Below are 25,642 nucleotides of genomic sequence, written 5' to 3'. Positions count from 1 at the left end.
CGCTGATGAAGGGGAGCGTGGCCGTAGGGGGTGGACCGTGTGCGCACTGGCGTGGACACTGATTACTGGGCAGCCGCTCCACTAGCCACCAGGTACAGTTAAGGAGCACAGGTCTGGGGGTTTTTCTCCTATATTAACCCAATTTTGTACTGCCCGCAGCGCATTGTGATAGGTAATAGGGCCTGATTCAGGTTGGATTGCAATCACAATAAGCGATCCAACTGCAAAAATTGCTAAGAGCATACGCATGTGCCTGCATTTTCTGCGGCACCCCGCAGAGAATGCGATCGCCTCTGCCTGTCAATCGGGGCGGGGGGGGGGGATAGGTGGGTCAGCAACACTCCATTTCCAAGTCAGGGATGGAGCGGTGCGGGGGCAAGGCTTCAAAATGGGGTCTGCAACGGAGGAGACACAGGGGGCGTGGTCACAGCGGCTGTATGACATCACATTCAGCCGCTGTGATCACAAAAATGGTGGCGGCTTCCTGCGCGCACATACAGTCTGCACCAGCAGGAGGCTACACCATTTTTTATGATCACGCTGAACTGCAGTGCGACTGCAATTACAGCATGGTCAAGAAGGGAGGCGTCATGCTGGGTGGCCATGCCCTTTCACTGTGCAGGAGCCAGCACTGCTCACACACTAGTCCCCGGGTGCAGCCCCCAACCCCCGGGACACCCGGAGCAACAAAATGTAGATTCAGGCCACCAGGCCACGCCCCTACCTATGAAACCATGCCTCCTTTTTACCATTGCGCTGCTTATCTGCGCGCACTGCATTACAATCTCCCTCGCCACCTCTCTGGGTGTCACCAGTGATAGTGACACCTCTGCCATGCTTGTAGCAGCTGGTCCTAAGATCTACGCCTCAAGCCCTGAGTGTTTGCCCTTGTGACTTGTTGATCATCATAGCGAAGCAGATGCTTACAGAAAACTGCAGGGGCTTAGATTGAAAATAAAAAAATTGATGGGTATAAGGTAGAGAGGAGCGGGTTCGGTTCTCCGAGAACCGAATTCCCCACGAACTCCACGTTGTTTACACTGGTCCGAGGCAGGCTCGGTTGTTCCCGCCTGACTCGGAAAACCTGAACAAGGGAAAATGTCATCATCCCGCTGTCGGATTCTCGCGAGATTCGGATTCCATATAAAGAGCTGCTTGTTGCCGCCATTTTTACTCGTGCTTTGAAGATAGAGCGGAATGGACGTGGCTATGTTCTCTCAGTGGAAATCTCAATATCAGTGCTCAGTATCAGTGGTTACTTATTGCTGCTCAGTAATACTAGTAGTGTGTCTCTCCTGCTCAGTGTCAGTTCTCAGTAGTATCCTCATCAGTGCTCAGTATCACTGCTCATTGTCTTGTGCTGCATTGTGGTGCTCAGCATACTACAGTACATTACTAATAGTCCAGTGCTGCATCTTGCTGCTCAGTGTCAGTTCTAGTATCCTCATCAGTGCTCACTATCACTGTTCATTGCATTTTGGTTTTCTGTATACTACAGTAACATAGTAATATAGTAACATATAGTAACATAGTTTTTGAGGTTGAATAGAGGCAAATTGCCCATCGTGTTCAACCTGTTTTAAGTTGTGATGATTCTACATACTTGCTGAATAATGTTTTATGACTAGTTAGCTACTATAACTCATGGTACCCCCGGATTAACCATGTTGATATTTTAAGTATTATAACCTTAGATAGCTTTTTCATTCAGAAATGTATCCATTCCTTTTTTAAATCCAATTACAGAGTCCGCCATTACCACCTTCCCTGGCAGGGAATTCCACATCCTGATTGCCCTAACAGTGAAGATCATAGTATCTCACCTGGCAGGTAAGTAGGAGTTGGGCTAGAGCTGTGGAGGATTGCTGCTCGGGCACCCCCTGTCAAGTGAAGGAGATCCAACTGAGGCAGCACAAGGGAACTCTCGAAAGAAGAACAAGGCTAGAGGAAGATCTGAGACAAAGAAATCTGACTTTTACCAGAGCTGACCAGAGGAAAGCACAAACACAGTCCCCCATTACCACAAATAATGCAGTCGAGTTTCCCACATTTGGGGAAATCACAGGGGTCAGCATACCCAGAATGCAATGAATGAACCTCACCCTGGGAGAACAATCTTCATGACCATGGTATCTCCTATGCAAAATAAGTATGATTTGGGATAGGGCTGGGGAGGGCCGCTGCTCAGGCACATCTCTGTCAAGTAAAGGAGATTCAACTGAGGCAGCACAAGGGAACTCTCATCTGGGGACAACAACTGCAGGGAGAACACATATTTTCAGATGAAAATCTTGGTCATGCTCTGGTTTCTCTTCAGAACGAACAAATCTTTCGCCTTTTACTAAAGATTTCCGTGGAGAGGAGCAAAACTGAGTTTTACCTCAATTTTTGCATGCCCCATCTTTTTGGATTTTCTTTTATCGGTTTAAAGATAGAATGAGTGTGCTTTAATGAAAGCTCATTTGCATAGAAATTACAGTAAATGTTTGTTTCTTTTCAAACAGAACTTTCTTGACCATGCTACTTGCTTGAAAGATCTGGGAGCACATGGAATACAGTACAAACCATGCTTATAGCAAGGAGAAGCCAGGTGAGAAATCTGCTTTCTTTCAAATTGGGCGCTCACTTTGATCTGAATGAGGACTGCTGGCATGGCACTCAGGCGACAGGTGGAATCTTGGTCATGCTCTGGTTTCTCTTCAGAATGAACAAATCTTTCGCCTTTTATTAAAGATTTCCGTGGAGAGGAGCAAAACTGAGTTTTATCTCAATTTTTGCATGCCCCATATTATTGGGGTTTCTTTTATCAGTTTAAAGACAGAACGAGTGTGCTTTCTTGTTGGCTTTAATGTAAGTTTATTTGTATAACAATGATAGTAAATGTCTGTTTCTTTTCAAACAGAACTTTCTTGACCATGCTACTTGCTTGAAAGATCTGGGAGCACATGGAAAAGAGTACAAACCATGCTTATAGCAAGGGGAAGCCTGGTGAGAAATCTGCTTTCTTTCTTTCAAATTGGGTGCTCACTTTGAGCTGAATGAGGACTGCTGGCATGGCACTCAGGCGACAGGTGGAATCTTGGTCATGCTCTGGTTTCTCTTCAGAACGAACAAATCTTTCGCCTTTTACTAAAGATTTCCGTGGAGAGGAGCAAAACTGAGTTTTATCTCAAATTTTGCATGCCCCATCTTATTGGGGTTTTATTTTATCTGTTTAAAGATAGAACGAGTGTGCTTTAATGTAAGCTCATTTGCATAGAAATGACAGTAAATGTTTGTTTCTTTTCAAACAGAACTTTCTTGACTATACTAATTGCTTGAAAGATCTGGGAACACATGGAAAAGAGTACAAACCATGTTTATAGCTAGGGGAAGCCTGGTGAGAAATCTGCTTTCTTTCTTTCAAATTGGGTGCTCACTTTGAGCTCAATGAGAACTGCTGGCATGGCACTCAGGCGACAGGTGGAATCTTGGTCATGCTCTGGTTTCTCTTCAGAACTAACAAATATTTCGCCTTTTATTAAAGATTTCCGTGGAGAGGAGCAAAACTGAGTTTTATCTCAATTTTTGCATGCCCCATATTATTGGGGTTTCTTTTATCAGTTTAAAGACAGAACGAGTGTGCTTTCTTGTTAGCTTTAATGTAAGTTGCCATAGATGCAGTGAAACACATGTGTAGGGCACGGCGTGTCCGCGTGTATTTGACTCATGTGAAATGTTATAAAACAAAAATATATGATTATGATGTTAGCTGTTAGTCTCCACTAATAGGGAATAGAAGCTGAGCTATAAGAAAGGAATACACTAGATATGATGTCACTTAGCAATTACAATGTCTAAAGTGCATACAGATAGCTACTAATAACTCTTGATAAGAAAGTATATCAGTGTGGGTATATTTATATGATGGGATATTGGGACTAGTGAATATATATCACTCCTGCTGTCCAGATTGGCAATAACCAGACAATTATGATAAGAGTAGAGATGTCACATGGGCTGCTATAGATATTAATTTAATGCTGTATGTGTCATTTGTTACAAATGGATACATTTTCTATGAGTCAGCCTAGCAGCTGCATGTTCTAACAGAACACTATCCTCACACAGAATCTGCTAACCTTGAGATAACTAAATGACAGTGTGTAACAGTCTCTTTACTATAAGACTGTTACAAAGTAATATATATATTTGAAGTCAGTCTAGCAGCTGTGTGTTCCAGCAGTTTATAAGACAAAGAAAATCTCCTATTGTGGAATCTAGACACATGGGACTGCTGGCCTGTGTCATACTATTTCTATGTAATACCAGTAACATGTATATAACTGTTACATAATTGTTACAAATGGATAAATCTTTGAGTCAGCCTAGCAGCTGCATGTCCTAACAGGACACCATAAATCCTTTACAGTGTAACAAATTGATTGGTAACACTTAAAGGCTGGAGAGCAGTTATATGCCTTACTAGCATACTCAATATACCACATTATTACACCAGTTACCACGATTATTGACAGCGCATTTGATATATTATATTACCCTCACACTGAGTCTGTTTACCTTTAGATAACTAAGTGACCGAATATGTAACAGTTTCTCTATCATAAGACTGTTACAAAGTGAGATAGATATATTTGGAAGTCAGTCAAACAGCTGTGTGTTTCAGCGGTTTATAAGAAAATTCCTCATTGTGGAATCTGGACCACTAAGGGTTATTATATATATAGCACATGGAATTGCCACATCTCCCTATATGATAATTTCATTACACTGTAACATAATAAGAATTAACTCTTTAACAGTGTAAATAGAGAGTAATGAATCTCTGACACATGGAATATATTATTTCTTAGATGAATTGGATAAACCATTATGACAGACACTTTGCTTCTTAATAAGAATTGAGGTGGCTATACCTCTAAGGAAAGCATTATTGCCTACGCCTAGATCAGATTAAATAAGATCTGGCTGAATATATGAAGGAAGGTTGCTATTTATATGAGAATTGGAATTGCTATATTCCTTAAGGCAACCCCACCGATTGATATATGTTGTCAATTAAGTATATCTGAACGGCTATATCTGGACCAGATTTAATAAGATCTGGCTGATTATATGAAGGAGGGCTGCTATTTATATTGGAATTGCCATATTCCTTAAGGCAACCGCACCTGTTGGTATATCTCGCCAATTAACTATATCTAAACAGCTAAATTAAAGCTATTCATCATTTTTTTAGTTTGGATATTAATAAATATGATCTTTCCATGATCCATAGAGATTTCCCTATCAAGTGATTCCTTATCCGATATAGAAAGCTATCCCCCTGTGGTATTGAATTTAGGAATATAGTCTTAGGGGACACAGAGAAATAAGTGATCCCCATCTACCTAAGCACCCCACAAATTGGAGGTTAGCTTACCGGTTATACTCAATCACCCCCACAAATTCGCCAATGGGGATGGCTTCCCGGGAGGTAACCCCTATTGAGTGAAGGGAGTATATAGGATACGACCCAGTGGTACCTGACGACATAGATACTAACAGCTATTTAATAACATTACGCTAGAAAGTGATTATTAGCAACATATATATCTATATAAACAACCCCGCCAGGGTTGTGCCTTCAAAAATAATCACACACGGACACGCTTTTTAAACCTTTTTTTCACATCTCTTTATTCTTCTTATGCACATGTATGTTAGTTCTGTGATTTTAACATTTATGTTTCACTGCAGTTTGGGATAATAATATTAATATTTATCCAATTTTAATACATACTTAATAAAGGTTATATTTTATGATTCATTCATTCTGTCCAGTGCGTCAACAGTGCAGATTTCTTCTTGTTTTTTCTCCCAAATTCTATAACAATGACAGTAAATGTTGTTTCTTTTCAAACAGAACTTTCTTGACCATGCTACTTGCTTGAAAGATCTGGGAGCACATGGAAAACAGTACAAACCATGCAGTATCACAAGAGCCTTTATTTGATCTTTCACGAAGATAGAGCAGAATTGAGGACACGTCAACAATTTCTGCCGAAGGTGGTTCATCTTTCCACATGGTGCCTTTGGCCACTGACACCTTCGTTGAGTCAAAGTCTCTGGCTGTGGTCAGAACTTTGAAAATTTATGTCACCAGAACGGTTCAGATTAGGAAAACAGAGGCTCTGTTTGTCCTGTATGCTCCCAACAGGATTGGGTGTCCTGCTTCCATGTAGACCATTATGCGCTGGATCTGTGGTAAGATTCAGCATGCTCATTCCATGGCAGGATTGCCATTACTGAATTAGGTGAAGACCCATTCTACTAGAAAGGTGGGTTCATCCTGGGCAGCTGGTCGGGGAGTCTCGGCATTGCAACTTTGCCGAGCAGCTATTTAGTAAACACTTTTGCTAAGTTTTACAAGTTTGATACCTTGGCTGATGATAACCTCAAGTTGGGTCATTCGGTGCTGCAGAGTCGTACGCACTCTCCCACCCGTTCAAGAGCTTTGGTATAACCCCATGGTTCTTAATGTGACCCCAGCATCCTCTAGGTCGTATGAGAAAATAGGATTTTAATACCTACCGGTAAATCCTTTTCTCTTAGTCCGTAGAGGATGCTGGGCACCCGTCCCAGTCCATACTGTGTCTGCAGTTATTACTTGTGGTTATACACATGTTATGTTATGGTTCTGGTCAGCTTTTTGCTGCAATTGTTCATGCCGTTGGCTTGTGTTCTGTTGAATGCCACGTTCTGCGGCATGCTTAAGGTGTGAGCTGGTAAGATGCTCACCTTAGTTTAACAATAAATCCTTTCCTCGAAATGTCCGTCTCCCTGGGCACAGTTCCTATAACTGGAGTCTGGAGGAGGGGCATAGAGGGAGGAGCCAGTTCACACCCTTTGAAAGTCTTAAAGTGCCCATGTCTCTTGCGGATCCCGTCTATACCCCATGGTTCTTAATGTGACCCCAGCATCCTCTACGGACTAAGAGAAAAGGATGCCCTTGCGCACTATCCTGACTTCTCCTCCCGTCTGCTTACTTTGTGCCTTCCAACGCACAATGCGAACTACAGGTGGTGCTGCAGGGCCCACACCCTTTTACTTGCCTTACAGAACAGCTCTGGAGCTGTTACAGTGCCCAGCTGCTGCAAGAAATCAGCTTGAATGCTTCAGGGGATGGGGCATGGCCAACATGAGCCCCACACCAAAGGAGGGTGGGGGTGTTTAATGCGAACTAGGGGTCATCCAAGCACCGCAAAAGGCCGCCATGCCCTGCATGCCCCTTTTCTCTTTTCATATGCAGATGAGGGTTCCAGCCAACTTTGGCCCACATCTTGGATGACATCACCGTATGCAAATCCGTCTTCTGCAGACCTTCCCCCAGGAATGCTTGTACTAGTTGTTGCATATGGTTTGATATTTGATGGTGCTTCAATATTAGGCAGCCTTCCACCCTCCCATGTTCATCTGAACAGATGTGGTCTCCCTGCAGTTGGTGTCCCCAGACGAGAGTTCCCTTGTGCGTCCTCAGTTGAATCTCCTTAACTTGACGGGGGAGGGGCTGCCCGAGCAGCCACCCTCCCCAGCCCTATCCCAACTCATACTTATTTTGCATATGAGATCTCTTGATCATGAAGATTGTTCTCACAGGGTGAGGTTCATCCATTATATTTTAAAATAGGAAGGTACAAATTACATATTTGAATTGCATCTATGTGCTGGATTCAAATGTCCCCCCCCCCCCCCTTCCTTTCTCAATTGTGCCCGTCAGCAGCTATTCTAAGGTTGCTGCCAATGGGTGTGACACATTAATTTCTTCTGTGGGGTACACTGGACTCCACAAGGATTCACATTGGGGTGTAGAGTAGGATCTTGATCTGAGGCACCAACCGGCTCAAAGCTTTTGACTGTTCCCAAGATGCTCAGCGCATCCTCCTCTATAACCCCGCTTCCATGAACAGGGAGCTCAGTTTGTAGTTGGTGCCTTCAGTAGCAGGCCACTTAACAGGGGCCTGCCTCAGGCAGCCTATTCTTAGCTATTAATTTTGACAAGAAAAGAAGAACTTGTTTTATGAGAATCTACAAGGGCTGCAGCAGGCTAGGTCTAATAGACATCTTTACTGCAGCTTCATCACTCCCAGCGGCGCTGTATACTCCCGTGCCCTGGTTGCTGGGTCACTGCAGCGGAGGCTCCAGTTTCTTCCTAAGGTCAGTCACACACACACCGCCCTTCCGGATCACGAGGCCGCTGATGAAGGGGAGCGTGGCCGTAGGGGGTGGACCGTGTGCGCACTGGCGTGGACACTGATTACTGGGCAGCCGCTCCACTAGCCACCAGGTACAGTTAAGGAGCACAGGTCTGGGAGTTTTACTCCTATATTAACCCAATTTTGTACTGCCCGCAGCGCATTGTGATAGGTAATAGGGCCTGATTCAGGTTGGAATGCAATCACAATAAGCGATCCAACTGCAAAATTTGCTAACAGCATACGCATGTGCCTGCATTTTCTGCGGCACCCCGCAGAGAATGCGATCGCCTCTGCCTGTCAATCGGGGCGGGGGGGGGAGAGGGGGGTCAGCAACACTCCATTTCCAAGTCAGGGATGGAGCGGTGCGGGGGCAAGGCTTCAAAATGGGGTCTGCAACGGAGGAGACACAGGGGGCGTGGTCACAGCGGCTGTATGACATCACATTAAGCCGCTGTGATCACAAAAATGGTGGCGGCTTCCTGCGCGCACATACAGTCTGCACCAGCAGGAGGCTACACCATTTTTTATGATCACGCTGAACTGCAGTGCGACTGCAATTACAGCATGGTCAAGAATGGAGGCGTCATGCTGGGTGGCCATGCCCTGTCACTGTGCAGGAGCCAGCACCGCACACACACTAGTCCCCGGGTGCAGCCCCCAACCCCCGGGACACCCGGAGCAACAAAATGTAGATTCAGGCCACCAGGCCACGCCCCTACCTATGAAACCATGCCTCCTTTTTACCATTGCACTGCTTATCTGCGCGCCCTGCATTACAATCTCCCTCGCCACCTCTCTGGGTGTCACCAGTGATAGTGACACCTCTGCCATGCTTGTAGCAGGTGGTCCTAAGATCTACGCCTCAAGCCCTGAGTGTTTGCCCTTGTGACTTGTTGATCATCATAGCGAAGCAGATGCTTACAGAAAACTGCAGGGGCTTAGATTGAAAATAAAAAAATTGATGGGTATAAGGTAGAGAGGAGCGGGTTCGGTTCTCCGAGAACCGAATTCCCGACGAACTCCACGTGGTTTACACTGGTCCGAGGCAGGCTCGGTTGTTCCCGCCTGACTCGGAAAACCTGAACAAGGGAAAATGTCATCATCCCGCTGTCGGATTCTCGCGAGATTCGGATTCCATATAAAGAGCTGCGCGTTGCCGCCATTTTTACTCGTGCATTGAAGAGAGAGCGGAGAGGACGTGGCTATGTTCTCTCAGTGGAAATCTCAATATCAGTGCTCAGTATCAGTGGTTACTTATTGCTGCTCAGTAATACTAGTAGTGTGTCTCTCCTGCTCAGTGTCAGTTCTCAGTAGTATCCTCATCAGTGCTCAGTATCACTGCTCATTGTCTTGTGCTGCATTGTGGTGCTCAGCATACTACAGTACATTACTAATAGTCCAGTGCTGCATCTTGCTGCTCAGTGTCAGTTCTAGTATCCTCATCAGTGCTCACTATCACTGCTCATTACATTGTGGTGTTCTGTATACTACAGTAACATAGTAATATAGTAACATATAGTAACATAGTTTTTGAGGTTGAATAGAGGCAAATTGCCCATCGTGTTCAACCTGTTTTAAGTTGTGATGATTCTACATACTTGCTGAATAATGTTTTATGACTAGTTAGCTACTATAACTCATGTTACCCCCGGATTAACCATGTTGATATTTTAAGTATTATAACCTTGGATAGCTTTTTCATTCAGAAATGTATCCATTCCTTTTTTAAATCCAATTACAGAGTCCGCCATTACCACCTTCCCTGGCAGGGAATTCCACATCCTGATTGCCCTAACAGTGAAGATCATAGTATCTCACCTGGCAGGTAAGTAGGAGTTGGGCTAGAGCTGTGGAGGATTGCTGCTCGGGCACCCCCTGTCAAGTGAAGGAGATCCAACTGAGGCAGCACAAGGGAACTCTCGAAAGAAGAACAAGGCTAGAGGAAGATCTGAGACAAAGAAATCTGACTTTTACCAGAGCTGACCAGAGGAAAGCACAAACACAGTCCCCCACTACCACAAATAATGCAGTCGAGTTTCCCACATTTGGGGAAATCACAGGGGTCAGCATACCCAGAATGCAATGAATGAACCTCACCCTGGAAGAACAATCTTCATGACCATGGTATCTCCTATGCAAAATAAGTATTATTTGGGATAGGGCTGGGGAGGGCCGCTGCTCAGGCACATCTCTGTCAAGTAAAGGAGATTCAACTGAGGCAGCACAAGAGAACTCTCATCTGGGGACAACAACTGCAGGGAGAACACATATTTTCAGATGAACATGGGAGAGCAGAAGGCTGCCTAATACTGAAGCACCCCAAACAACAAACCAAATGCAACAACTAGTACAAGCATTCCTGGGGGAAGGTCTGCAGAAGACGTATTTGCATACGGTGATGTCATCCAAGCAGTGGGCCAAAGTTGGCTGGAACCCTCATCTGCATATGAAAAGAGAAAAGGGGTATGCAGGGCATGGCGGCCTTTTGCGGCGCTTGGATGACCCTTAGTTCGCATTAAACACCTCCACCCTCCGTCGGTGTGGGGCTCATGTTGGCTATGCCCCAGCCCCTGAAGCATTCAAGCTGATTTCTTGCAGCAGCTGGGCACTGTAACAGCTCCAGAGCTGCTCTGAAAGGCAAGTAAAAGGGTGTGGGCCCTGCAGCACTACCTGTAGTTTGCATTGTGCGTTGGAAGGCACAAAGTAAGCAGACAGGAGAAGTCAGGAGAGTGCACAAGGGCATAGAAGGCAGCGGCTCAAGAAAAGAGAAGTGGAAACAGACAGCAAACTAGGCTGGAGAGAGACCTGAGACAAAGAGATCTGAATTATACGAGAGCCGACCAGGGGAAACACAAATTATGCAGTCAAGTTTCCCACATTTGGGGAAATCGCAGGAGCAGCACACCCAGAGTGCAATGGGTGAGCCTTGCCCTGGGAGAAGCACCTTCATGATCATAGTATCTCACCTGGCAGTTATGTAGGAGTTGGGCTAGAGCTGGGGAGGGTCGCTGCTCGGGTACCCCCCTGTCAAGTGAAGGAGATCAAACTGAGGCAGCACAATGGAACTCTCGAAAGAAGAACAAGGCTAGAGGAAGATCTGAGACAAAGAAATCTGACTTTTACCAGAGCTGACCAGAGGAAAACACAAACACAGTCCCCCACTACCACAAATAATGCAGTTGAGTTTCCCACATTTGGGGAAATCACAGGGGTCAGCATACCCAGAATGCAATGAATGAACCTCACCCTGGGAGAACAATCTTTATGACCATGGTATCTCCTATGCAAAATAAGTATGATTTGGGATAGGGCTGGGGAGGGCCGCTGCTCAGGCACATCTCTGTCAAGTAAAGGAGATTCAACTGAGGCAGCACAAGGGAACTCTCATCTGGGGACAACAACTGCCGGGAGAACACATATTTTCAGATGAACATGGGAGGGCAGAAGGCTGCCTAATACTGAAGCACCCCCAAACAACAAACCAAATGCAACAACTAGTACAAGCATTCCTGGGGGAAGGTCTGCAAAAGACGGATTTGCATACAGTGATGTCATCCAAGCAGTGGGCCAAAGTTGGCTGGAACCCTCATCTGCATATGAAAAGAGAAAAGGGGTATGCAGGGCATGGCGGCCTTTTGCGGCGCTTGGATGACCCTTAGTTCGCATTAAACACCCCCACCCTACTTCGGTGTGGGGCTCATGTTGGCCATGCCCCAGCCCCTGAAGCATTCAAGCTGATTTCTTGCAGCAGCTTGGCACTGTAACAGCTCCAGAGCTGCTCTGTAAGGCAAGTAAAAGGGTGTGGGCCCTGCAGCACTACCTGTAGTTTGCATTGTGCATCGGAAGGCACAAAGTAAGCAGACAGGAGGAGAAGTCAGGATAGTGCACAAGGGTATAGAAGGGAGGGGCTCAAGAAAAAAGAAGTGGAAACAGACAGCAAACTAGGCTGGAGAGAGACCTGAGACAAAGAGATCTGAATTATATGAGAGCCGACTAGGGGAAACACAAATTATGCAATCAAGTTTCCCATATTTGGGGAAATCGCAGGGGCAGCACACCCAGAGTGCAATGGGTGAGCCTTGCCCTGGGAGAAGCAACTTCATGATCATAGTATCTCACCTGGCAGGTAAGTAGGAGTTGGGCTAGAGCTGGGGAGGGTCGCTGCTCGGGCACCCCCCTGTCAAGTGAAGGAGATCCAACTGAGGCAGCACAAGGGAACTCTTGAAAGAAGAACAAGGCTAGAGGAAGATCTGAGACAAAGAAATCTGACTTTTACCAGAGCTGACCAGAGGAAAGCACAAACACAGTCCCCCACTACCACAAATAATGCAGTTGAGTTTCCCACATTTGGGGAAATCACAGAGGTCAGCATACCCAGAACGCAATGAATGAACCTAACCCTGGGAGAACAATCTTCATGACCATGGTATCTCCTATGCAAAATAAGTATGATTTGGGATAGGGCTGGGGAGGGCCGCTGCTCAGGCACATCTCTGTCAAGTAAAGGAGATTCAACTGAGGCAGCACAAGGGAACTCTCATCTGGGGACAACAACTGCAGGGAGAACACATATTTTCAGATGAACATGGGAGGGCAGAAGGCTGCCTAATACTGAAGCACCCCCAAACAACAAACCAAATGCAACAACTAGTGCAAGCATTCCTGGGGGAAGGCCTGCCGCAGATGGATTTGCATATGGTGATGTCATCCAAGCAGTGGGTCAAAGTTGGCTTCAACCCTCGTCTGCATATGAAAAGAGAAAAGGGGCATGCAGGGCATGGCGGCCTTTTGCGGCGCTTGGCTGACCCCTAGTTTGCATTAAACACCTCCACCCTCCGTCGGTGTGGGGCTCATGTTGGCTATGCCCCAGCCCCTGAAGCATTCAAGCTGATTTCTTGCTGCAGCTGGGCACTGTAACAGCTCCAGAGCTGCTCTGTAAGGCAAGTAAAAGGGTGTGGGCCCTGCAGCACTACCTGTAGTTTGCATTGTGCGTTGGAAGGCACAAAGTAAGCAGACAGGAGAAGTCTGGAGAGTGCACAAGGGCATAGAAGGCAGCGGCTCAAGAAAAGAGAAGTGGAAACAGACAGCAAACTAGGCTGGAGAGAGACCTGAGACAAAGAGATCTGAATTATACGAGAGCCGACCAGGGGAAACACAAATTATGCAGTCAAGTTTCCCACAGGAGTATATAGGATACGACCCAGTGGTACCTGACGACATAGATACTAACAGCTATTTAATAACATTACGCTAGAAAGTGATTATTAGCAACATATATATCTATATAAACAACCCCGCCAGGGTTGTGCCTTCAAAAATAATCACACACGGACACGCTTTTTAAACCTTTTTTTCACATCTCTTTATTCTTCTTATGCACATGTATGTTAGTTCTGTGATTTTAACCTTTATGTTTCACTGCAGTTTGGGATAATAATATTAATATTTATCCAATTTTAATACATACTTAATAAAGGTTATATTTTATGATTCATTCATTCTGTCCAGTGCGTCAACAGTGCAGATTTCTTCTTGTTTTTTCTCCCAAATTCTATAACAATGACAGTAAATGTTGTTTCTTTTCAAACAGAACTTTCTTGACCATGCTTCTTGCTTGAAAGATCTGGGAGCACATGGAAAACAGTACAAACCATGCAGTATCACAAGAGCCTTTATTTGATATTTCATGAAGATAGAGCAGAATTGAGGACACGTCAACTATTTCTGCCGAAGGTGGTTCATCTTTCCACATGGTGCCTTTGGCCACTGACACCTTCGTTGAGTCAAAGTCTCTGGCTGTGGTCAGAACTTTGAAAATTTATGTCACCAGAACGGTTCAGATTAGGAAAACAGAGGCTCTGTTTGTCCTGTATGCTCCCAACAGGATTGGGTGTCCTGCTTCCATGTAGACAATTATGCGCTGGATCTGTGGTAAGATTCAGCATGCTCATTCCACGGCAGGATTGCCGTTACTGAATTAGGTGAAGACCCATTCTACTAGAAAGGTGGGTTCATCCTGGGCAGCTGGTCGGGGAGTCTCGGCATTGCAACTTTGCCGAGCAGCTATTTAGTAAACACTTTTGCTAAGTTTTACAAGTTTTAGAGTAAAGGAGATTCAACTGAGGCAGCACAAGGGAACTCTCATCTGGGGACAACAACTGCAGTGAGAACACATATTTTCAGATGAACATGGGAGGGCAGAAGGCTGCCTAATACTGAAGCACCCCCAAACAACAAACCAAATGCAACAACTAGTACAAGCATTCCTGGGGGAAGGTCTGCAGAAGACGGATATGCATATAGTGATGTCATCCAAGCAGTGGGCCAAAGTTGGCTGGAACCCTCATCTGCATATGAAAAGAGAAAAGGGGTATGCAGGGCATGGCGGCCTTTTGCGGCGCTTGGATGACCCTTAGTTCGCATTAAACACCCCCACCCTCCTTCGGTGTGAGGCTCATGTTGGCCATGCCCCAGCCCCTGAAGCATTCAAGCTGATTTCTTGCAGCAGCTTGGCACTGTAACAGCTCCAGAGCTGCTCTGTAAGGCAAGTAAAAGGGTGTGGGCCCTGCAGCACTACCTGTAGTTTGCATTGTGCATTGGAAGGCACAAAGTAAGCAGACAGGAGGAGAAGTCAGGATAGTCCACAAGGGTATAGAAGGGAGGGGCTCAAGAAAAAAGAAGTGGAAACAGACAGCAAACTAGGCTGGAGAGAGACCTGAGACAAAGAGATCTGAATTATATGAGAGCCGACCAGGGGAAACACAAATTATGCAGTCAAGTTTCCCACATTTGGGGAAATCGCAGGGGCAGCACACCCAGGTGAGATACTATAATCAGGAAGGTGCTTCTCCCAGGGCAAGGCTCACCCATTGCACACTGGGTGTGCTGCTCCTACGATTTCCCCAAATGTGGGACACTTGACTGCATAATTTGTGTTTCCTCTGGTCGGCTCTCGTATAATTCAGATCTCTTTGTCTCAGGTCTCTCTCCAGCCTAGTTTGCTCTCTGTTTCCACTTCTTTTTTCTTGAGCCCCTCCCTTCTATACCCTTGTGGACTATCCTGACTTCTCCTCCCGTCTGCTTACTTTGTGCCTTCCAATGCACAATGCAAACTACAGGTAGTGCTGCAGGGCCCACACCCTTTTACTTGCCTTACAGAGCAGCTCTGGAGCTGTTACAGTGCCCAGCTGCTGCAAGAAATCAGCTTGAATGCTTCATGGGATGGGGCATGGCCAACATGAGCCCCACACCAAAGGAGGGTGGGGGTGTTTAATGCGATCTAGGGGTCATCCAAGCACCGCAAAAGGCCGCCATGCCCTGCACGCCCCTTTTCTCTTTTCATATGCAGATGAGGGTTGAAGCCAACTTTGACCCACTGCTTGGATAACATCACCATATGCAAATCCATCTGCTGCAGGCCTTCCCCCAGGAATGCTTGCACTAGTTGTTGCATTTGGTTTGTTGTTTGGGGGTGCTTCAGTATTAGGCAGCCTTCTGCCCTCCCATGTTCATCTGAAAATATGTGTTCTCACTGCAGTTGTTGTCCCCATATGAGAGTTCCCTTGTGCTGCCTCAGTTGAATCTCCTTTACTTGACAGAGATGTGCCTGAGCAGCGGCCCTCCCCAGCCCTATCCCAAATCATACTTATTTTGCATAGGAGACACCATGGTCATGAAAATTGTTCACCCAGGGTGAGGTTCATTCATTGCATTCTGGGTATGCTGACCCCTGTGATTTACCCAAATGTGGGAAACTCGCCTGCATTATTTGTGGTAGTTGGGGACTGTGTTTGTGTTTTCCGCTGGTCAGCTCTGGTAAAAGTCAGATTTCTTTGTCTCAGATCTTCCTCTAGCCTTGTTCTTCTTTCGAGAGTTCCATTGTGCTGCCTCAGTTGGATCTCCTTCACTTGACAGGGGGGTGCCCGAGCAGCGACCCTCCCCAGCTCTAGCCCAACTCCTACTTACCTGCCAGGTGAGATACTATGATCTTGAAGGTGCTTCTCCCAGGGCAAGGCTCAACCATTGCACTCTGGGTGTGCTGCCCCTGCGATTTCCCCAAATATGGGAAACTTGACTGCATAATTTGTGTTTCCCCTGGTCGGCTCTCGTATAATTCAGATCTCTTTGTCTCAGGTCTCTCTCCAGCCTAGTTTGCTGTCTGTTTCCACTTCTCTTTTCTTGAGCCGCTCCCTTCTATGCCCTTGCGCACTATCCTGACTTCTCCCGTCTGCTTACTTTGTGCCTTCCAACGCACAATGCGAACTACAGGTAGTGCTGCAGGGCCCACACCCTTTTATTTGCCTTACAGAGCAGCTCTGGAGCTGTTACAGTGCCCAGCTGCTGCAAGAAATCAGCTTGAATGCTTCAGGGGCTGGGGCATAGCCAACATGAGCCCCACACCGAAGGAGGGTGGAGGTGTTTAATGCGAACTAGGGGTCATCCAAGCGCCGCAATAGGCCGCCATGCCCTGCATAACCCTTTTCTCTTTTCATATGCAGATGAGGGTTCCAGCCAACTTTGGCCCACTGCTTGGATGACATCACCGTATGCAAATTCGTCTCCTGCAGACCTTCCCCCAGGAATGCTTGTACTAGTTATTGCATATGGTTTGATATTTGATGGTGCTTCAGTATTAGGCAGCCTTCCGCCCTCCCATGTTCATCTGAAAAAATGTGGTCTCCCTGCAGTTGTTGTCCCCAGACGAGAGTTCCCTTGTGCTTCCTCAGTTGAATCTCCTTAACTTGACGGGGGAGGGGCTTGCCCGAGCAGCCACCCTCCCCAGCCCTATCCCAACTCATACTTATTTTGCATATGAGATCTCTATATCATGAAGATTGTTATCACAGGGTGAAGTTCATCCATTATATTTTAAAATAGGAAGGTTCAAATTACATATTTGAATTGCATCTATGTGCTGGATTCAAATGTTCCCCCCCCCTTCCTTTCTCAATTGTGCCCGTCAGCAGCTATTCTAAGGTTGCTGCCAATGGGTGTGACACATTAATTTCTTCTGTGGGGTACACTGGACTCCACAAGGATTCACATTGGGGTGTAGAGTAGGATCTTGATCTGAGGCACCAACCGGCTCAAAGCTTTTGACTGTTCCCAAGATGCTCAGCGCATTCTCCTCTATAACCCCGCTTCCATGAACAGGGAGCTCAGTTTGTAGTTGGTGCCTTCAGTAGCAGGCCACTTAACAGGGGCCTGCCTCAGGCAGCCTATTCTTAGCTATTAATTTTGACAAGAAAATAAGAACTTTTTTTATGAGAATCTACAAGGGCTGCAGCAGGCTAGGTCTAATAGACATCTTTACTGCAGCTTCATCACTCCCAGCGGCGCTGTATACTCCCGTGCCCTGGTTGCTGGGTCACTGCAGCGGAGGCTCCGGTTTCTTCCTAAGGTCAGTCACACACGCACCGCCCTTCCGGATCACGAGGCCGCTGATGAAGGGGAGCGTGGCCGTAGGGGGTGGACCGTGTGCGCACTGGCGTGGACACTGATTACTGGGCAGCCGCTCCACGAGCCACCAGGTACAGTTAAGGAGCACAGGTCTGGGTTTTTTTCTCCCATATTAAACCAATTTTGTACTGCCCGCAGCGCATTGTGATAGGTAATAGGGCCTGATTCAGGTTGGATTGCAATCACAGTAAGCGATCCAACTGCAAAAATTGCTAAGAGCATACGCATGTGCCTGCATTTTCTGCGGCACCCCGCAGAGAATGCGATCGCCTCTGCCTGTCAATCGGGGCAGGGGGGGAGAGGGGGGTCAGCAACACTCCATTTCCAAGTCAGGGATGGAGCGGTGCGGGGGCAAGGCTTCAAAATGGGGTCTGCAACGGAGGAGACACAGGGGGCGTGGTCACAGCGGCTGTATGACATCACATTCAGCCGCTGTGATCACAAAAATGGTGGCGGCTTCCTGCGCGCACATACAGTCTGCACCAGCAGGAGGCTACACCATTTTTTATGATCACGCTGAACTGCAGTGCGACTGCAATTACAGATTGGTCAAGAAGGGAGGCGTCATGCTGGGTGGCCATGTCCTGTCACTGTGCAGGAGCCAGCACCGCTCACACACTAGTCCCCGGGTGCAGCCCCCAACCCCCGGGACACCCGGAGCAACAAAATGTAGATTCAGGCCACCAGGCCACGCCCCTACCTATGAAACCATGCCTCCTTTTTACCATTGCGCTGCTTATCTGCGCGCACTGCATTACAATCTCCTTCGCCACCTCTCTGGGTGTCACCAGTGATAGTGACACCTCTGCCATGCTTGTAGCAGCTGGTCCTAAGATCTACGCCTCAAGCCCTGAGTGTTTGCCCTTGTGACTTGTTGATCATCATAGCGAAGCAGATGCTTACAGAAAACTGCAGGGGCTTAGATTGAAAATAAAAAAATATATGGGTATAAGGTAGAGAGGAGCGGGTTCGGTTCTCCGAGAACCGAATTCCCCACGAACTCCACGTGGTTTACACTGGTCCGAGGCAGGCTCGGTTGTTCCCGCCTGACTCGGAAAACCTGAACAAGGGAAAATGTCATCATCCCGCTGTCGGATTCTCGCGAGATTCGGATTTCATATAAAGAGCTGCGCGTTGCCGCCATTTTTACTCGTGCATTGAAGAGGGAGCGGAGAGGACGTGGCTATGTTCTCTCAATGGAAATCTCAATATCAGTGCTCAGTATCAGTGGTTACTTATTGCTGCTCAGTAATACTAGTAGTGTGTCTCTCCTGCTCAGTGTCAGTTCTCAGTAGTATCCTCATCAGTGCTCAGTATCACTGCTCATTGTCTTGTGCTGCATTGTGGTGCTCAGCATACTACAGTACATTACTAATAGTCCAGTGCTGCATCTTGCTGCTCAGTGTCAGTTCTAGTATCCTCATCAGTGCTCACTATCACTGCTCATTACATTGTGGTGTTCTGTATACTACAGTAACATAGTAATATAGTAACATATAGTAATATAGTTTTTGAGGTTGAAAAGAGGCAAATTGCCCATCGTGTTCAACCTGTTTTAAGTTGTGATGATTCTACATACTTGCTGAATAATGTTTTATGACTAGTTAACTACTACAACTCATGTTACCCCCGGATTAACCATGTTGATATTTTAAGTATTATAACCTTGGATAGCTTTTTCATTCAGAAATGTATCCATTCCTTTTTTAAATCCAATTACAGAGTCCGCCATTACCACCTTCCCTGGCAGGGAATTCCACATCCTGATTGCCCTAACAGTGAAGATCATAGTATCTCACCTGGCAGGTAAGTAGGAGTTGGGCTAGAGCTGTGGAGGATTGCTGCTTGGGCACCCCCTGTCAAGTGAAGGAGATCCAACTGAGGCAGCACAAGGGAACTCTCGAAAGAAGAACAAGGCTAGAGGAAGATCTGAGACAAAGAAATCTGACTTTTACCAGAGCTGACCAGAGGAAAGCACAAACACAGTCCCCCACTACCACAAATAATGCAGTCGAGTTTCCCACATTTGGGGAAATCACAGGGGTCAGCATACCCAGAATGCAATGAATGAACCTCACCCTGGGAGAACAATCTTCATGACCAAGGTATCTCCTATGCAAAATAAGTATGATTTGGGATAGGGCTGGGGAGGGCCGCTGCTCAGGCACATCTCTGTCAAGTAAAGGAGATTCAACTGAGGCAGCACAAGGGAACTCTCATCTGGGGACAACAACTGCAGGGAGAACACATATTTTCAGATGAACATGGGAGGGCAGAAGGCTGCCTAAAACTGAAGCACCCCCAAACAACGAACCAAATGCAACTACTAGTGCAAGCATTCCTGGGGGAAGGCCTGCAGCAGATGGATTTGCTTATGGTGATGTCATCCAAGCAGTGGGTCAAAGTTGGCTTCAACCCTCGTCTGCATATGAAAAGAAAAAAGGGGTGTGCAGGGCATGGCGGCCTTTTGCGGCGTTTGGATGACCCCTAGTTCGCATTAAACACCTCCACCCTCCTTCGGTGTGGGGCTCATGTTGGCTATGCCCCAGCCCCTGAAGCATTCAAGCTGATTTCTTGCAGCAGCTGGGCACTGTAACAGCTCCAGAGCTGCTCTGTAAAGCAAGTAAAAGGGTGTGGGCCCTGCAGCACTACCTGTAGTTTGCATTGTGCGTTGGAAGGCACAAAGTAAGCAGATGGGAGAAGTCAGGATAGTGCACAAGGGTATAGAAGGGAGGGGCTCAAGAAAAAAGAAGTGGAAACAGACAGCAAACTAGGCTGGAGAGAGACCTGAGACAAAGAGATCTGAATTATATGAGAGCCGACCAGGGGAAACACAAATTATGCAGTCAAGTTTCCCACATTTGGGGAAATCGCAGGGGCAGCACACCCAGAGTGCAATGGGTGAGCCTTGCCCTGGGAGAAGCATCTTCATGATCATAGTATCTCACCTGGCAGGTAAGTAGGAGTTGGGCTAGAGCTGGGGAGGGTCGCTGCTCGGGCACCCCCTGTCAAGTGAAGGAGATCCAACTGAGGCAGCACAAGGGAACTCTCGAAAGAAGAACAAGGCTAGAGGAAGATCTGAGACAAAGAAATCTGACTTTTACCAGAGCTGACCAGAGGAAAGCACAAACACAGTCCCCCACTACCACAAATAATGCAGTTGAGTTTCCCACATTTGGGGAAATCACAGGGGTCAGCATACCCAGAATGCAATGAATGAACCTAACCCTGGGAGAACAATCTTCATGACCATGGTATCTCCTATGCAAAATAAGTATGATTTGGGATAGGGCTGGGGAGGGCCGCTGCTCAGGCACATCTCTGTCAAGTAAAGGAGATTCAACTGAGGCAGCACAAGGGAACTCTCATCTGGGGACAACAACTGCAGGGAGAACACATATTTTCAGATGAACATGGGAGGGCAGAAGGCTGCCTAATACTGAAGCACCCCCAAACAACAAACCAAATGCAACAACTAGTGCAAGCATTCCTGGGGGAAGGCCTGCAGCAGATGGATTTGAATATGGTGATGTCATCCAAGCAGTGGGTCAAAGTTGGCTTCAACCCTCGTCTGCATATGAAAAGAATAAAGGGGTGTGCAGGGCATGGCGGCCTTTTGCGGCGCTTGGATGACCCCTAGTTCGCATTAAACACCTCCACCCTCCTTCGGTGTGGGGCTCATGTTGGCTATGCCCCAGCCCCTGAAGCATTCAAGCTGATTTCTTGCAGCAGCTGGGCACTGTAACAGCTCCAGAGCTGCTCTGTAAAGCAAGTAAAAGGGTGTGGGCCCTGCAGCACTACCTGTAGTTTGTATTGTGCGTTGGAAGGCACAAAGTAAGCAGACGGGAGAAGTCAGGATAGTGCACAAGGGTATAGAAGGGAGGGGCTCAAGAAAAAAGAAGTGGAAACAGACAGCAAACTAGGCTGGAGAGAGACCTGAGACAAAGAGATCTGAATTATATGAGAGCCGACCAGGGGAAACACAAATTATGCAGTCAAGTTTCCCACATTTGGGGAAATCGCAGGGGCAGCACACCCAGAGTGCAATGGGTGAGCCTTGCCCTGGGAGAAGCATCTTCATGATCATAGTATCTCACCTGGCAGGTAAGTAGGAGTTGGGCTAGAGCTGGGGAGGGTCGCTGCTCGGGCACCCCCCTGTCAAGTGAAGGAGATCCAACTGAGGCAGCACAAGGGAACTCTCGAAAGAAGAACAAGGCTAGAGGAAGATCTGAGACAAAGAAATCTGACTTTTACCAGAGCTGACCAGAGGAAAGCACAAACACAGTCCCCCACTACCACAAATAATGCAGTTGAGTTTCCCACATTTGGGGAAATCACAGGGGTCAGCATACCCAGAATGCAATGAATTAACCTAACCCTGGGAGAACAATCTTCATGACCATGGTATCTCCTATGCAAAATAAGTATGATTTGGGATAGGGCTGGGGAGGGCCGCTGCTCAGGCACATCTCTGTCAAGTAAAGGAGATTCAACTGAGGCAGCACAAGGGAACTCTCATCTGGGGACAACAACTGCAGGGAGAACACATATTTTCAGATGAACATGGGAGGGCAGAAGGCTGCCTAATACTGAAGCACCCCCAAACAACAAACCAAATGCAACAACTAGTGCAAGCATTCCTGGGGGAAGGCCTGCCGCAGATGGATTTGCATATGGTGATGTCATCCAAGCAGTGGGTCAAAGTTGGTTCAAACACCTTTGCAAAGTTCTATAAGTTTGATACCCTGGCTGAGGAGGACCTCCTGTTTGCTCAATCGGTGCTGCAAAGTCATCCGCACTCTCCTGCCCGTTTGGGAGCTTTGGTATAATCCCCATGGTCCTTACGGAGTCCCCAGCATCCTCTAGGACGTAAGAGAAAATAAGATTTTAAACCTACCGGTAAATCTTTTTCTCGTAGTCCGTAGAGGATGCTGGGTGCCCGTCCCAAGTGCGGTCTACTTCTGCAAGACTTGTATATAGTTATTGCTTACATAAGGGTTATATGTTAGTTTTCATCGGTCTTGGACTGATGCTATGTTGTTTTCATACTGTTAACTGGGTAGTATATCACAAGTTATACGGTGTGATTGGTGTGGCTGGTATGAATCTTGACCTTGGATTAACAAAAATCCTTTCCTCGTACTGTCCGTCTCCTCTGGGCACAGTTTCTCTAACTGAGGTATGGAGGAGGGGCATAGAGGGAGGAGCCAGTGCACACCCAGATCTAAAGTCTTTCTTAAAGTGCCCATGTCTGCTGCGGAGCCCGTCTATCCCCCATGGTCCTTACGGAGTCCCCATCATCCTCTACGGACTACGAGAAAAAAAAATTACCGGTAGGTTTAAAATGTTATTTTTTTCTCTGCAACCCACTGCTAAATTGTGCTTCCTAGCTGTTTTTTATAAAATCACTTAATTAAATCTAACTCTGATTACGTCAGAGAAGGCCAGGTACCCTACACCATAAGAGGGGGTTTGAAATTTTGACTTGTCTACTTAAAGATCACCAAAATCTGATGACAAGGTCAATTACATCCCTGGGTGGGATTGAACCACCAACCTTTTGGTTAATAGCCCATGTAAGTGCAAGAAATCCTGAAGCACTCACTCATCATGGGAAAGTACCAATGTGTTTCTTACAAAAATTCTCCAGATTATTGACTTTTTAAAGTTTTTCTAGGAAACGTTCTAGATGAATGCTTATTAGCCTTTGTCAGTATTGACTTTCGCAAGGTGTCTCTGTGGCGCAATCGGTTAGCATGTTTGGCTATTAACCAAAAGGTTGGTGGTTCAATCCCACCCAGGGATGTAATTGACCTTGTAATCAGATTTTGGTGATCTTTAAGTAGACAAGTCAAAATTTCAAAAAAACCCCTTATGGTGTAGGGTACCTGGCCTTCTCTGATGTAATCAGAGTTAGATTTGATTAAGTGATTTTATAAAAAAACAGCTAGGAAGCACAATTTAGCAGTGAGTTGCAGAGAAAAAAAATTATGCTGGCAGAAAAGTCCAATTGAGTGATTAAACAGCTCTTCATTTTCTGATTTTATGTTTATGCTAACAAATTTGCTCTCTGAAAAGTGTCCACAAAGCCAAGTCTCTGATTAACACCTTTGTAGGAATGGTTTTTCACCTATTACTGAATTAAACTTGCTTCATTGGAAAGGCATCAAAGATGCATCCTCATTTCAATGTCTACTGAAATAATACAGGTTGACACCAGGAAACGTCACTGCATCCTTGCTGCTTCCTCATGGGGAAGTCTGTTTAATGTGAAAACAAGGTGATATCTAATCAGCACACAGGTAAGGAATTAAGAAAATCTTTCTTTATGGGTGAAGATGTTTCTCACAAATTGTTGTCCCAATGCATCATTGAAATTCAAGATGGAAGATGATTTTCATATATCACTTGTACATTTTGCATTGCTCTTCTGGTGACAATGTAGTTTGTTTTTGTCAATTACCATTTCAGTAATAGGGTAAAGAAAATTAAGTGGATTTTTTAAAGAAAACAATGCTGTCAATATACTATTAAAACAAATTAAAATGATAAAAGTTATTGTACTTTAAGTAAAAATAAAAGTGCCAAAATATCAATCCCAGTTTTTGATTACTTTAATTATAAAAAAAAAAATGCACATAGCAGAGGATAGTTTCGATCAATCGACCTCTGGGTTATGGGCCCAGCATGCTTCCATTGCACTACTCTGCTGCTCATGGAAGTGTCAGAGATCCTGAAGACTAAATTGATTAAAGGCCTTAAAGTACTGGACTATAAGGAAAGACTTACTAGGCTGAATATTTATACACTAGAAAAGAGGTGCCTAAGAGGAGATATTATTAATATCTTCAAATATGTAAAGATACATAACAAAGAGTTATCAGAGGAATTATTTATTAAAAGAACACGTGGTCACTCGCTGCGACTGGAGGAAAGTTCAGAACGCAATGGAGGAAAGGTTTCTTCACTGTTAGGGCAATCAGGATGTGGAATTCCCTGCCAGGGAAGGTGGTAATGGCGGACTCTGTAATTGGATTTAAAAAAGGAATGGATACATTTCTGAATGAAAAAGCTATCCAAGGTTATAATACTTAAAATATCAACATGGTTAATCCGGGGGTAACATGAGTTATAGTAGCTAACTAGTCATAAAACATTATTCAGCAAGTATGTAGAATCATCACAACTTAAAACAGGTTGAACACGATGGGCAATTTGCCTCTATTCAACCTCAAAAACTATGTTACTATATTACTATGTTATTGTAGTATACAGAACACCACAATGCAATGAGCAGTGATAGTGAGCACTGATGAGGATACTAGAACTGACACTGAGCAGCAAGATGCAGCACTGGACTATTAGTAATGTACTGTATTATGCTGAGCAACACAATGCAGCACAAGACAATGAACAGTGATACTGAGCACTGATGAGGATACTACTGAGAACTGACACTGAGCAGGAGAGACACACTACTAGTATTACTGAGCAGCAATAAGTAACCACTGATACTGAGCACTGATATTGAGATTTCCACTGAGAGAACATAGCCACGTCCTCTCCGCTCTCTCTTCAATGCACGAGTAAAAATGGCAGCAACGCGCAGCTCTTTATATGGAATCCGAATCTCGCGAGAATCCGACAGCGGGATGATGACATTTTCCCTTGTTCAGGTTTTCCGAGTCAGGCGGGAACAACCGAGCCTGCCTCGGACCAGTGTAAACCACGTGGAGTTCGTGGGGAATTCGGTTCTCGGAGAACCGAACCCGCTCCTCTCTACCTTATACCCTATAAATTTTTTTATTTTCAATCTAAGCCCCTGCAGTTTTCTGTAAGCATCTGCTTCGCTATGATGATCAACAAGTCACAAGGGCAAACACTCAGGGTTTGAGGCGTAGATCTTAGGACCAGCTGCTACAAGCATGGCAGAGGTGTCACTATCA

The 25,642-nt window shown here is 46.0% G+C and overlaps 16 non-coding genes and 3 pseudogenes across 16 annotated transcripts; 8 read left to right on the top strand and 11 right to left on the bottom strand.

Moving 5' to 3' along the window:
* Nucleotides 1–1,989: 1,989 nt before the first annotated feature.
* Nucleotides 1,990–2,153, bottom strand: LOC135042565 (U1 spliceosomal RNA). Its single transcript, XR_010235668.1, has one exon. It is a non-coding gene; the product is annotated as a U1 spliceosomal RNA (small nuclear RNA).
* A 144-nt stretch (nt 2,154–2,297) lies between these two features.
* On the top strand, nt 2,298–2,413 carry LOC135042534 (U5 spliceosomal RNA). Its single transcript, XR_010235638.1, has one exon. It is a non-coding gene; the product is annotated as a U5 spliceosomal RNA (small nuclear RNA).
* Nucleotides 2,414–2,683: 270 nt separating this feature from the next.
* Nucleotides 2,684–2,799, top strand: LOC135042535 (U5 spliceosomal RNA). Its single transcript, XR_010235639.1, has one exon. It is a non-coding gene; the product is annotated as a U5 spliceosomal RNA (small nuclear RNA).
* Nucleotides 2,800–3,085: 286 nt separating this feature from the next.
* Nucleotides 3,086–3,201, top strand: LOC135042519 (U5 spliceosomal RNA). Its single transcript, XR_010235623.1, has one exon. It is a non-coding gene; the product is annotated as a U5 spliceosomal RNA (small nuclear RNA).
* A 275-nt stretch (nt 3,202–3,476) lies between these two features.
* On the top strand, nt 3,477–3,592 carry LOC135042545 (U5 spliceosomal RNA). Its single transcript, XR_010235648.1, has one exon. It is a non-coding gene; the product is annotated as a U5 spliceosomal RNA (small nuclear RNA).
* Nucleotides 3,593–10,221: 6,629 nt separating this feature from the next.
* Nucleotides 10,222–10,385, bottom strand: LOC135042561 (U1 spliceosomal RNA). The gene has a single exon (XR_010235664.1). It is a non-coding gene; the product is annotated as a U1 spliceosomal RNA (small nuclear RNA).
* A 670-nt stretch (nt 10,386–11,055) lies between these two features.
* On the bottom strand, nt 11,056–11,218 carry LOC135042492 (U1 spliceosomal RNA). The gene has a single exon (XR_010235602.1). It is a non-coding gene; the product is annotated as a U1 spliceosomal RNA (small nuclear RNA).
* A 152-nt stretch (nt 11,219–11,370) lies between these two features.
* Nucleotides 11,371–11,534, bottom strand: LOC135042559 (U1 spliceosomal RNA). Its single transcript, XR_010235662.1, has one exon. It is a non-coding gene; the product is annotated as a U1 spliceosomal RNA (small nuclear RNA).
* Nucleotides 11,535–12,236: 702 nt separating this feature from the next.
* Nucleotides 12,237–12,371, bottom strand: LOC135042501 (U1 spliceosomal RNA; annotated as a pseudogene).
* Nucleotides 12,372–12,523: 152 nt separating this feature from the next.
* LOC135042581 (U1 spliceosomal RNA) lies at nt 12,524–12,687 on the bottom strand. Its single transcript, XR_010235684.1, has one exon. It is a non-coding gene; the product is annotated as a U1 spliceosomal RNA (small nuclear RNA).
* Nucleotides 12,688–15,048: 2,361 nt separating this feature from the next.
* Nucleotides 15,049–15,204, top strand: LOC135042514 (U1 spliceosomal RNA). The gene has a single exon (XR_010235618.1). It is a non-coding gene; the product is annotated as a U1 spliceosomal RNA (small nuclear RNA).
* A 674-nt stretch (nt 15,205–15,878) lies between these two features.
* LOC135042445 (U1 spliceosomal RNA) lies at nt 15,879–16,042 on the top strand. The gene has a single exon (XR_010235567.1). It is a non-coding gene; the product is annotated as a U1 spliceosomal RNA (small nuclear RNA).
* A 152-nt stretch (nt 16,043–16,194) lies between these two features.
* Nucleotides 16,195–16,357, top strand: LOC135042498 (U1 spliceosomal RNA). The gene has a single exon (XR_010235608.1). It is a non-coding gene; the product is annotated as a U1 spliceosomal RNA (small nuclear RNA).
* A 3,304-nt stretch (nt 16,358–19,661) lies between these two features.
* LOC135042568 (U1 spliceosomal RNA) lies at nt 19,662–19,825 on the bottom strand. The gene has a single exon (XR_010235671.1). It is a non-coding gene; the product is annotated as a U1 spliceosomal RNA (small nuclear RNA).
* A 692-nt stretch (nt 19,826–20,517) lies between these two features.
* On the bottom strand, nt 20,518–20,659 carry LOC135042473 (U1 spliceosomal RNA; annotated as a pseudogene).
* Nucleotides 20,660–20,810: 151 nt separating this feature from the next.
* LOC135042552 (U1 spliceosomal RNA) lies at nt 20,811–20,974 on the bottom strand. The gene has a single exon (XR_010235655.1). It is a non-coding gene; the product is annotated as a U1 spliceosomal RNA (small nuclear RNA).
* Nucleotides 20,975–21,666: 692 nt separating this feature from the next.
* On the bottom strand, nt 21,667–21,808 carry LOC135042472 (U1 spliceosomal RNA; annotated as a pseudogene).
* A 152-nt stretch (nt 21,809–21,960) lies between these two features.
* On the bottom strand, nt 21,961–22,124 carry LOC135042555 (U1 spliceosomal RNA). The gene has a single exon (XR_010235658.1). It is a non-coding gene; the product is annotated as a U1 spliceosomal RNA (small nuclear RNA).
* A 1,304-nt stretch (nt 22,125–23,428) lies between these two features.
* Nucleotides 23,429–23,502, top strand: TRNAN-AUU (transfer RNA asparagine (anticodon AUU)). Its single transcript has one exon. It is a non-coding gene; the product is annotated as a tRNA-Asn (tRNA).
* The last annotated feature ends 2,140 nt before the right edge of the window (nt 23,503–25,642 follow it).

This window comes from Pseudophryne corroboree, unplaced genomic scaffold, assembly GCF_028390025.1.
Source record: "Pseudophryne corroboree isolate aPseCor3 unplaced genomic scaffold, aPseCor3.hap2 scaffold_829, whole genome shotgun sequence".
NCBI classification, from domain to species: domain Eukaryota; kingdom Metazoa; phylum Chordata; class Amphibia; order Anura; family Myobatrachidae; genus Pseudophryne; species Pseudophryne corroboree.
This window is presented reverse-complemented; position numbering and strand designations above follow the sequence as displayed.